The sequence below is a fragment of the Bison bison genome, unplaced genomic scaffold (genome assembly GCF_000754665.1).
Source record: "Bison bison bison isolate TAMUID 2011002044 unplaced genomic scaffold, Bison_UMD1.0 scf7180017864519, whole genome shotgun sequence".
Taxonomy (NCBI): Eukaryota; Metazoa; Chordata; class Mammalia; order Artiodactyla; family Bovidae; genus Bison; species Bison bison.
This window is the reverse complement of record NW_011495072.1, coordinates 21671833-21682790: the sequence shown is the minus strand read 5'-3', so window position 1 is coordinate 21682790 and position 10958 is coordinate 21671833. Positions and strand designations below refer to the sequence as shown.

The 10958-nt window shown below is 40.6% G+C and overlaps 1 protein-coding gene and 1 pseudogene across 2 annotated transcripts in view; both read right to left on the bottom strand.

Moving 5' to 3' along the window:
- LOC104981741 (lipid phosphate phosphatase-related protein type 5) overlaps positions 1–10958 on the bottom strand; it is a 136681-nt gene that overhangs the window by 52676 nt on the left and 73047 nt on the right. The gene's annotated exons all lie outside the window — the stretch shown is intronic.
- On the bottom strand, positions 6907–8487 carry LOC104981740 (annotated as a pseudogene).

The window sequence follows — 10958 nt, the reverse complement described above, 5'->3', positions numbered from 1 at the left end:
ACCCAGATAATCACAATGGTGTGATCACTGACCTAGAGCCAGACATCCTGGAATGTGAAGTCAAGTGGGCCTTAGAAAGCATCACTACAAACAAAGCTAGTGGAGGTGATGGAATTCCAGTTGAGCTATTGCAAATCCTGAAAGATGATGCTGTGAAAGTGCTGCACTCAGTATGCCAGCAAATTGGGAAAACTCAGCAGTGGCCACAGGACTAGAAAAGGTCAGTTTTCATTCCAATCCCAAAGAAAGGTAATGCCAAAGAATGCTCAAACTACCGCACAATTGCACTCATCTCACACACTAGTAAAGTAATGCTCAAAAGTCTCCAAGCCAGGCTTCAGCAATACGTGAACTGTGAACTTCCTGATGTTCAAGCTGGTTTTAGAAAAGGCAGAGGAACCAGAGATCAAACTGCCAACATCCGCTGGATCATGGAAAAAGCAAGAGAGTTCCAGAAAAGCATCTTTTTCTGCTTTATTGACTATGCCAAAGCCTTTGACTGTGTGGATCACAATAAACTGTGGAAAATTCTGAAAGAGATGGGAATACCAGACCACCTGACCTGCCTCTTGAGAAATCTGTATGCAGGTCAGGAAGCAACAGTTAGAACTGGACATGGAACAACAGACTGGTTCCAAATAGGAAAAGGAGTATGTCAAGGCTGTATATTGTCACCCTGTTTATTTAACTTATATGCAGAGTACATCATGAGAAATGCTGGACTGGAAGAAACACAAGCTGGAATCAAGATTTCCGGGAGAAATATCAATAACCTCAGATATGCAGATGACACCACCCTTATGGCAGAAAGTGAAGAGGAACTCAAAAGCCTCTTGATGAAAGTGAAAGTGGAGAGTGAAAAAGTTGGCTTAAAGCTCAACATTCAGAAAACGAAGATCATGGCATCCAGCCCCATAACTTTATGGGAAATATATGGGGTAACAGTGGAAAAAGTGTCAGACTTTATTTTTCTGGGCTCCAAAATCACTATAGATGGTGACTGCAGCCATGAAATTAAAAGATGCTTACTCCTTGGAAGGAAAGTTATGACCAACCTACATAGCATATTCAAAAGCAGAGACATTACTTTGCCAACAAAGGTTCATCTAGTCAAGGCTATGGTTTTCCATGTGGTCATGTATGGATGTGAGAGTTGGACTGTGAAGAAGGCTGAGTGCCGAAGAATTGATGCTTTTGAACTATAGTGTTGGAGAAGACTCTTGAGAGTCCCTTGGACTGCAAGGAGATCTAACCAGTCCATTCTGAAGGAGATCAGCCCTGGGATTTCTTTGGCAGGAATGATGCTCAAGCTGAAACTCCAGTACTTTGGCCACCTCATGCGAAGAGTTGACTCATTGGAAAAGACTCTGATGCTGGGAGGGATTGGGGGCAAGAGGAGAAACGGACGCCAGAGGATGAGATGGCTGGATGGCATCACCAACTCAATGGCCGTGAGTCTGAGTGAACTCCGGGAGTTGGAGATGGACAGGGAGGCCTGGCGTGTTGCGATTCATGGGGTCGCAAAGAGTCGGACACGACTGAGCGACTGATCTGATCTGATGCATAAAATGCAAATGATAGAAATATTACCAGGCAGTGTGGAAAGAATTAAATGACATAATACAGGTAAAGTACTTAGCACAGCGATAGTGCACAGTAAGCTCTTAGTACTGCAGGGGTTCAGTCATGGTCAGATTGGAGAATACAGCAGGACCCAGACGGACTACACTACATGTTGCTGCAGAAGTGCCTGGTGAACAGAGATCATCGGGGCTGTGGCAGCATCGTGGCTGAGCATGGAAAACCCACATTCTTCTCTTGCTTTCATACTTTTTCACTTTTTCCTTATGCTATTTTGCCATTTTCCCTCCCTTCCATGCTCTCTTCCTTAAAAGATCCACTAATTATTTGCAGGTAATTATCATGAACTCTCTTAGCCTTTGCCTTTTCTTTACTACAAACTAAAAGGCCTTGATTTCATCCATCCATTTCTATATATATTTCTTTATATATAAGGGCTCAGATGGTAAAGAATCCACCTGCAATGTGGGAGACCTGGGTTTGATCCCTGGGTTGGGAAGATCCCCTGGAGGAGGAAATGGCAACCACACTCCAGTATTCTTGCCTGGAGAATCCCCATGGACAAAAGAGCCTGGTGGGCTACAGTCCATGGGGTTTCACAGAGTCAGACATGACTGAGCAACTAAGCACACACAAAATGCTTGATACCCGGTGCAGTAAAAGTGCATATATATATATATATATATATGGTTTCAAATGATACTGAATATAGTTTCCTGTGCTTTACAGTAGGTCCTTGTTTATTTTAAACATAGAAGTGTGTATATGTTAATTCCAACTTCCTAATTCACCTTCACCATCACCCTTCTGCCAACCACTTTGGTAACCATAGATTGATTTTCTTTTTTTTTTTTTTTGAATTCTTTTTAAATTTTATTTTATTTTTAAACTTTACATAATTGTATTAGTTTTGCCAAATATCAAAATGAATCCATCACAGGTATACATGTGTTCCCCATCCTGAACCCACCTCCCTCCTCCCTCCCCATACCATCCCTCTGGGTCATCCCAGTGCACCAGCCCCAAGCATCCAGTATCGTGCATCGAACCTGGACTGGCTTCTCATTTCATACATGATATTTTACATGTTTCAATGCCATTCTCCCAAATCTTCCCACCCTCTCCCTCTCCCACAGAGTCCATAAGACTGTTCTATACATCAGTGTCTCTTTTGCCATCTTGTACACAAGGTTATTGTTACCATCTTTCTAAATTCCATATATATGCATTAGTATACTGTATTGGTGTTTTTCCTTCTGGCTTACTTCACTCTGAGTCCATTCCTGTTCTGTAAGCTCATCTATATCATTGTTTAGATTTCACATATAAGTGACATCATATAACACTTGTCTTTCTTTTCCAGACACACTTTACTTAAAATAATCTATATTGCTGCAAATGACATTTCATTTATAATGGGCAAGTAATATTCCATTGTGTTCATACACCACATCTTCTTTATCCACTCATCTGTCAGTGGACACTGAGGTTGTTTCCATGTCTTAGCTATTGAAAATAGTACTGCTATGAAAACTGGGATGCACACACCTTTTCACATTAGAGTTTTCTCTGGATGTATGCACAGGACTGGGATTGCTGGCTCATATGGTAACTCTATGTTTAGTTTTTTAGGGAACGCCCATATTATTCTTCATAGCAGCTGCACCAATTTACATTCGTACCAATAGTGTAGGAGGGTTCCCTTTTCTCCACACACTCGCCAGCATTTAGTATTTGTAGACTTTTTAATCACCAGTATTCTGACTGGTGTGAAGTGACACCACATTGTAGTCTGGATTTGCATTTCTCTCGTAATTAGCAATGTCGAGCATCTTTTCATGTGCCTGTTGGCCATTGTATGTCTTCTTTGCAGAAATGTCTTCTGGCCATTTTTTTTCAATTGGATTATTCTTTGATATTAAGCTATATGAGTTCTTTGTATATTTTGAAAATCAATTCCTTGTTGGTAGTATCATTTGTAAATATTTTCTCCCATTCCTTAGGTTGTCTTTTCATTTTGCTTATGGTTTCCTTTGCTATGCAAAAGCTTTTAAGTTTAATTGGGTCCATTTGTTTATTTTTGTTTTTATTCCATTACTCTAGGAGATGGATCCAAAAAAATATTGCTGCAATTTATGTCAAAGAGTGTTCTGCCTATGTTTTCCTTTAGGAGTTTTATAGTGTCCAGTCTTACATTTACGTCATTAATCCATTTTGAGTTTATTTTTGTGTATACTATTAGAGAATGGTTTAGTTTCATTCTTTTACTTGTAGCCATCCAGTTTTCCCAGCGCCACTTATTGAAGAGACTGTCTTTTCTCCACTATACAGTCTTGCCTCCTTTGTCACAGATTAATTGACCATAAATGAGTAGTTCATTTGAATTGCACCCTATAGTCTTACTCATGGAACTACAATCCACAATTAGGTTAGAACTGGATTCTTTAAACTGATATCCAAGTACTGACTACTTTAATCAGATTTTTTTTTAATTTTGGTTTTGTTTTTTTAAATAACTACATAGCATTTCTGGTCATATTGTTTGTAGTCCTCACATGGACCAATGCCCTACCAAGTTCCTCTTATCCTGGATTCCTGGAGTTTTTTTCAAAAAAATCAAATTTCATAATTGTTTTCAAAATAGCACTTCACCTTGTCAAAACCCTTTTGAACTGTGAGGCTGACATCTATCAAACTAGTTCTCCTTCTCTCAGTTTCTCATTAGTACATCAGTTCAGTTCAGTCGCTCAGTCGTGTCCGACTCTTTGCGACCCCATGAATCCCAGCATGCCAGGACTCCCTGTCCATCACCAGCTCCCGGAGTTCACTCAGACTCATGTCCATCGAGTCAGTGATGCCATCCAGCCATCTCATCCTCTGTCGTCCCCTTCTCCTCTTGCCCCCAATCCCTCCCACCATCAGAGTCTTTTCCAATGAGTCAACTCTTCACATGAGGTGGCCAAAGTACTGGAGTTTCAGCTTTAGCATCATTCCTTCCAAAGAAATCCTAGGGCTGATCTTCTTCAGAATGGACTGGTTGGATCTCCTTGCAGTCCAAGGGACTCTCAAGAGTCTTCTCCAATACCACAGTTCAAAAGCATCAATTCTTCGGTGCTCAGCCTTCTTCACAGTCCAACTCTCACATCCATACATGACCACATGAGAAACCATAGCCTTGACTAGACAGACATTTGTTGGCAAGGTAATGTCTCTGCTTTTGAATTAGTTACATTAGTACATACAGATCACCAATAACAAGACAGTGTTAAGGGTGGAATTCCATGACGCTCTACTGGAGACTTATTCGCAAATTGGTACAGAGACACTGAACAAAATATGGAGTGTTCACTTATTAAGCCAGGTGTGCAGTGAACTAATTATTGTCTTATTATTGTATCCAAACTTATCAATGATCATAAATTTGCCAAACTGCAATGGAAATGTATCTGATGGGGTAATAGAACTGTGTATTAGAATGGAGCTGTGTAATTCTTCTGTAATAGAACTGTGATGAAAGGTAATGTGATGTTGGAAAGGCCATGGACTTTGTACCAGACAGATTTGTGTTCACCTAATTCAGACTTTTCAGAGCTGTGGGGGGAAAGTGCAATAAATGGTGGTGTTTTGAAGTCATACTTTAATATACTACAGCATAGGTTGTATGGAGCATGCATTTACTTACCCCCACCCCACAAACTGACCTAAACTTTATCACGGGCATCCATCCCACACTGGAGAGGAATGGAATGGGGGAGGGGAAAAACCTGAATAAATGCTCAGTTGTTCTGAGTTTCTCACTGTTCTCTTTCTGGCAAAATACCCTGGCCCAGTTGGAAGCCTTCAAAACTGCCTGAGGAGAGGAGGCGATCTCAGGGTGGCCACAGGGCTGTCCTGCTGAACGGCCTCCCCTGACTCCCCTTTAGCTCAGATGGTAAAGAATCTGCCGGCAATGCAGGAGACCCTGGGTTGGGAAGATCCTCTGGAAAACACAACGGCAATCCACTCCAATATTCTTGCCTGGAGAATCCCATGAAGAGGAGCCTGGCAGGCTATAGCGCACGGGGTTCAAACAGTTGGGCAGGACCGAGTGACTAACACTACTACCGCACCGTGCTTCTCCCACGGGTCTCCTGAGGCCTCCCAACTGCCACTGTGAACGTCCCTGTGGCCCACCCTGACGTGGCGCATTTAGACTCGCACTCTGGTCCTCAGCACATCCCCTTCTGGCCTTGGGGCTTTCTGCCCTCTCTAGCTTGGATGCAGCTTCTGCGGCTCCCACAGAACCATCTGCTCTGCTGCTTGACCCACCTGCCACAGGGCTGCCCTGAGGTTAAGCTCTCCCAGTTTCATGGCAGAAAACAGACATAAGCCCATCTACTTTCTGTTTCCTCTTCAACCTTTTTGGAGTATCTGTAATCTGGTGGTCAACTCCCTTCTAAGGGTTTCTAAACCAAGGGTGCTCACCCAAATGCTTATACCTGCCATTCTACCCTTTTCTCTCCTCCAGTCCTCCCACTTCTTGGCGAAGAGATGGCACCGTCCACTCCCAGGTATGGTTGCACCATCCTTTTTATATTATACTCTGTGTACTCTCTATTGTTATCTTGTAATAATATATACAAATCTTCAAATTTTGCTTTTGGTATGTAAAGGTAGCTTTGGAATTTAGAAATTCCTGTTCTCTTAGGACAAATGAGACTTGACTATTGAAACCAAACACCACCTTCCTTTTCTGATTGGTATTGGCCCATCTCTCTCTTTTTTCAGTTTTATTGAGGAATAGGGTGGCACAGTGTTAAATAATTCACCCACTAATGCAGGAGATGTAAGACACAGGGGATTGATCTCTGGGTCGGGAAGATCCCCTGGAGTAGGAAATGGCAACCTACTCCCAGTATTCTTGCCTGGAGAATCCAATTGACAGAGGCATCTTTTTTTTTTTTGGAATTTATTGTATCACTGTTTTTATTTACAACTTTATTGGCAAAAAAAGAAAAGGGAGTAGTTTCAAACAGTTTAACACAGGGCATTGCAGTTCATCCTGTCAGATTAATGAAGTTTCATTTTAAATGACCATCTAATTGTCCAAAGATATATAATACTGAACCTGCATACGCAGTTTCCTTGATGAAGTACAGGCTCATATCTTAGGAAGTCTTTTAAACATATAAATACAAAGGAAATAGAATCACTCATTAAAAATTGCATTAAATGAAGGGTAATTTAAATTTATGTTGTCCTTATAACATAAGGACATAACAACACATGCCCAATGAAAATCAAAAGCTGGAAAAGTAGTTTACACTTCCTACTTGAGTAGACAATTACAATAATCAATCATTTCCTGCAATGACCATTTATCTTTAATTTATCATGAACTACTCTGAACTTACTATGAGATGTAGCCAAAGTCAGAAAACAAGATGTAGGGAGAATATTCCTTTTTTGGAGGAACTAAGCCCTCCAGAATCAGTATGGGAAACAAACATCCTGTTGAAGAGTTTTAGGTGGAAAAAAATTAATGTAGTCAATTTCAACTCCTGCTGAGCTGGCTCAATTTTTTCATTGACTTGTTTGGTGTCATTCTTCTAAATCAAGTGTGTTTAATTCTTCTTCTAGTTCATCCAAATCTTCCCCAGTAAACAGATTTTCATCAACAGGAACAGCATCGATGGCTCCATTTTCCTGTCCTTCCCCTTCGTTGTCGTCTTCCAAATCACTTCTCTCACCATTTTCAGCCCTACCTCCGGAAGCTTCACTTAATTTGTTTTCATCCTTTTCTGAAGTATATGTGCTGAATCTTTCAAGACTGGCTACAGTAATACCTGTCTCATCTACATCTCTTGGGATGTATAGGCTTAAATCTATGTCATTTACACTCACTGAATCATCAACCTCATCACCACCTGTTCCCTGGGTGTAACGGGTATCATCTGCTTCCTCATCATCATCGTCAACCAGTTCAGGACGAAATTCAAACACCTCACGACCACTGATCACTAATGCTTTCCCAGCTTTGAAGTCTGCTTTCCTTCTTTCTATACCTTGTTCAAGTTTATCAATCTTTTCTTGTCTTTTTCTTCTCTTCCATGCAAGAAAAGATTCTAGAGTGGTTTTGGTAACGTTTGGACCTAGGGCAGAACGCTCTCTTTCAATTAGATCTTCTAATGAAATTTCATCTTCTTTCTCTTCTTTCTTTTTATCTTTTTTCAAGACAAATCCAGGAGGCAGTGCATGACGATACATGCAAATATCACCCCCTCCAGGACACATCCAAAACCAGCCGTATTTGTTGTTTTCAATAGCTTCAAGGAAATGCTTGCACACTATTTGAGTTTTCGGTTTTTTCTTTTCCGCCTCACCGTGCTTCTTGTTCACAACTTCTTCCAGTTTTTTCTCATCCCAATTATCCATAGTATCTTTCTCAAGTTCTTCATCTCTTGCATCAATGTAAACACTTCGCTTTTCACATTTTCTCTCCAGAGTCAAGTCATGAGAGAACTTACACTTATCTCCTTTAGTACACTGTCCTTGCTTGAAGAATGCACATACTACGGATTTGGGATCTGCACCTTTACTTATTTTTTGAGCAGCAACTACAGGTTTGAACAACTCATTTAGCTCTTGCAATTCTTTCTTCTTGTCATCTTTCTTCAACTTCTTTTCAGCTTCACTTTGTGCTACCTGACGTGGATTCTGTTGACCAAATTTAACTTGATGAGTGACAGCCTTGATAAATTTCTGTTGCTTTGCTCCTTTCTTATTCTTCAGACCAAAAGTTTTGTCTTCGATAATCTTCTTTTTCTGCTCCGCCTTTTTGCTGCCCCTGGCCTGAGCCTGTTTCTTGGGGGGCATTGCGGAGACAGGTTGTGCCGGCCAGACTTAAGCGCAGCTGGACTCCCTCAGGGACTCTGGCCCCGCGGTAGGAAGAGCCAGAGGCATCTTGAGGGCTATAGTCCATGGGGTTGCAAAGAGTAAGACCCAACTGAGGGACTGAGCACACACACACATTGAGGTTTAATCGACAAATTTTAAAAATGGATATATTTAAGGTATACAACATGATGCTTTTTTACATGTGTTTTAAGGGAAGAATTGATTGAAACTGCCCATCCTGGCCAGGCACCATATTAACTATCTACATGAGTTATTTTATGACAGGAGGTCCTAGTAAGGAATATGGAACTAACGAGCCACCACCAAACAGAAGAATTCAAGAATTAAGGAGGATCAAAAGAAGACACAACGTGTCCTACCAACCTCCCAGAATCCTCCTTGCTGGAATCCATCTTGGCTGAGCAATGCGTACACCACCAAGAAGGAAGGCCCCTGAGCCAGAATGACCGGCCAGAGACAACCTGAAAACTCATCCTATTATGATAAAACTCAAGACTGTGAACCAAGTGGCAGAGCAGTCCAGCTGAGTTCCCTCACCCTGCTGTTCTCTGCTGGGACGCCCCTTCCCAAGAAAGTCTCTTTTTCGTTAGTATGTATGTCTCCTCAGACAATTCATTTTTGAGTGTTAGACAAAAGCCCATTCTCAGGCCCTGGAAGAGGTCCCCCTTTCTGCAATGTGAGAGAAGTAATCAGTACAGTCAAGCTGATTAACATAGCTGTTACCTCACATAGTTACCATTTTGTGTGTATGTGTGTGGTGAGAACATCTAAGATCTACCTACTCTCTAAGCAAGCTTCAAGTCTACAATACTGTATTGTAAACTATAGTTACATTGCTATATATTAAATCTGTGTGGTGTGTATAGATACAATACTATTCAGTATTAAAAAGTAGAAAGTCCTATCATTTGAGGTAACACAAATCACCCTGAAGGACATTATGCTAAGTGAAATATGCCAGTCAAGAAAAGACAAATATTGTAAGATCTAAACCATATATGCAATCTAAAATAGTCAAACTCATACATGCGGAGAGTGGAGTGGGGGCTTCCAGGAGCTAGAGGACAGGAAATTGGAGGAGAGATGTTGACCTTTCTCTTATGGCATGTTCTTCTCTGAGACACTGAATAACAGATGAGAAATCCTACAGCTATGTTGTACAGTATAGAAGCCACTAACTAGAACTATTGAGCACTGGAAATATGGATAGTGGGAAAAAAGGACCGCATTTTTTAATTTAAATTTTAAAACTGGCACTTGCTTTGATTATTAGAAAACTTCTAAATATATTTGGAATAAATTGGTTATGTGCTCGTACTTTTACACTGTAAGTTTTATGAAACCTAAATAGAGAGCAAATACTTAAGATGAAAATGTAGTATCAGAACTGAGATTCATTATGAATCAAATAGACCCTGAATTTTGAAAATTTTGCAGAAAAAGGAATGCAAAATATTTCATTAATACTTTTTATATTGATACAGGTTGAAATGTTAAAATTTGGATGTACTTGGTTAAACAAAATATATTTCAAAAATTAATTTAACTTTTTGCTTTTTAAAAATATGACTATTAGGAAATTAACAATCATTTATGTGATTTATTTGTATTTCTACTATATAATGCCGACCTAGACAAGAGCACCATGATCCAAAGGAAATGAAAACTATATCAGTTAATATTCAAAAATATTGTCCTCATTTCAGCATTTATTGCTATCTTATTAATTTATTTATCATATTGGTTGGAGTTGGGTACTGCACATAAAATCATTTTTTAGGACACTTGTGCTCTGTCCAACAATAGTTATCTATATCTTTTCAGTTCAGTTCAGTCCAGTCGCTCAGTCGTGTCCGACTCTTTGCGACCCCATGAACCACAGCACACCAGGCCTCCCCGTCCATCACCAGCTCCTGGAGTCCACTCAAACCCATGTCCATCAAGTCGATGATGCCATGATCTTATCCTCTGTCGTCCCCTTCTCCTCCTGCCCTCAATCTTTCCCAGCATCAGGTTCTTTTCCAATGAGTCAACTCTTCGCATGAGGTGGCCAAAGTACTGGAGTTTCAGATCAGTCCTTCCAATGAACACCCAGGACTGATCTCCTTTAGGATGGACTGGTTAGATCTCCTTGCAGTCCAAGGGATTCTCAAGAGTCTTCTCCAACACCACAGTTCAAAAGCATCAATTCTTCGGTGCTCACTTTCTTCACAGTCCAACTCTCACATCCATACATGACCACATGAAAAACCATAGCCTTGAATAGACAGACCTTTGTGGCAAAGTAATGTCTGTGCTTTTTAATGTGCTGTCTAGGTTGATCATAACTTTCCTTCCAAGGATAAGCATCTTTTAATTTCATGGCTGCAATCACCGTCCACAGTGATTTTGGAGCCCAGAAAAATAAAGTCTGACACTGTTTCCACTGTTTCCCCATCTATGTGCCATGAAGTGATGGGACCAGATACCATGATCTTAGT